Source organism: Tupaia chinensis, unplaced genomic scaffold (genome assembly GCF_000334495.1).
Source record: "Tupaia chinensis unplaced genomic scaffold, TupChi_1.0 Scaffold140355_1, whole genome shotgun sequence".
NCBI lineage: Eukaryota > Metazoa > Chordata > Mammalia > Scandentia > Tupaiidae > Tupaia > Tupaia belangeri.
In genome coordinates, this window is record NW_006200232.1 from 65,445 (window position 1) to 67,294 (window position 1,850).

Here is a 1,850-nt window from a genome sequence, read left to right on the forward strand (position 1 = left end):
TATATATATATATATAAAGTAAAGGGTCCTTGATCAAAATTTAAAATGAACACAATAACTACATTTTGGGGGACAACTGGGAAATTTTCAATATAGACATGTTACATGATATTAGAAAATTACTTTTAGGGATCGGCAGATGGCACAATGGTTATATCGCTGGACTCCCACATGGTCCACCACAGTTTGAGTCTCAGACCCGGGATTCACATTGTGCACGTGTGCATGGATGCTAAGATCCTAAGAGGAGAATGAAAGAGAAGGGATTGTGGTGTGGCCATCACCCCTGAGGAATGTGTAAGGTCTGGGGGAAGGGAAAAGAAACATGGCAAAAACATTCTCTCTGGCAGAACTTTCCTGTTTTCTGCATCTGGTGTGCCATCACCAACGGACTTTCCCACCCTTCAGCATTTGGCGCGCCCACCAAAGTCGAACAGAAACAGTGACCTTCATTGGCCTGACGAGGACCACCTATTGGACAACGACCCTTTAAACATGAGCAGTACCCACCCTGAGTGTGACTCCCTTGGCCTCTGACCAGGCCGAGGGACCTTACCTGAGAGCTTTTTGCAGAATAAATTACATTGGTTTTATTAAACCCCAAGACCTAACTCTAGTATTTTCATCCTTGCTACCTCTAACTCCACCGCCATTCCCAAACCAAACTTAAAAGGGTGATTTCTGTCTCTCTGGTGAGCGTACATGCCCTATAGCAAAAATCTCTCTCTCTCAAAAAAAGGAAAATCATGTTTCGTTTTCTTAGGTGAGATACTATTATTTGTAACTACTAAGTAAAAGATCCTTATTGCTAGGAAATATATGCAGAAGTATTAGGAATGAAGTATTATCAACAACTTATTTTTAAATGTTTCAGACAAAAATTTGTATGTATGTGTGGGGAGGTGGAGGTGGTTTTTGAGAGAGAGAAGAGAAAAGTGAAAGAGGGAGGACACAAAATGTTAGCAACTGTTAAATCTAGGTAGAGTGTATTTGAGTGTTCGTCATATATATTCTTTCACTACTTTGGTATTTTTGGAATTAAACAGAACAAAACAAAATACTATGAGAAAGTTCACCCACAATGAATTGGTAAATCCTAAATTAAAATAAAATTAGAAATTTAAATTCCACATATTCTGATTTTTTGGATAATAATCTTCCCACAACATCTCATACTAACACAGTTCCAAAATTATGTTATAAATCCTTTAGACCAGGTATTACAAACTGGCAACCTACAGATTGTATAAAGCTTGTATTCACTTTTTTTTTCCCGAATAGAGTGGTGTTTTTCTTTTTTAATTAATTGAGTTGTCAGCATTTAAAATTCTGAGGCTTTTTATTTTGTTATATTAAGTAATGAAATATTTTAACTTTGATGAAATACATGTATTTTATAATAACAAATATGTGTAGGTGACTTCTTGTAAGACAAGTACGTTCTCATAGTTTCGTGTATGTTCAATTCATTTAATCCTCACAATAGCATGATAGGATAGATATTATTATTATCCTCTCTCTACAGAGAGGCAAACCAATGAGCAAAGAGGTTAAGTAACTTCCCAAAGTCTAATAGCTACTGACTTGCAGTACCAAGGTCAAAACCATGCGGTGTGCCTCCTAACCAGCATGCTGTACCACCGCTCACAAAAATTTGCATCTCCAATTTCTCTGGCAAAGTAGGAAGATCTGGCAACAGTTTCCCATCTAGGACCAATTGATCAGAACCAAGTAGGGGACCAGCAGTTAGCGTAATGGCTATGTCGCTGGACTCTCATGTAGTCGACCACGGTTCAAGTCCAGACCCGGTTGCTTACTCACGCTGGGCGCGTGTGCGTGCGTGCCCAAGA

At 38.6% G+C, this 1,850-nt stretch overlaps 1 protein-coding gene across 1 annotated transcript in view; it reads left to right on the forward strand.

Annotated features, from left to right (window-relative positions):
* Positions 1–1,850, forward strand: part of FBXO40 (F-box protein 40) — a 27,372-nt gene that overhangs the window by 16,363 nt on the left and 9,159 nt on the right. The window lies entirely within an intron of this gene.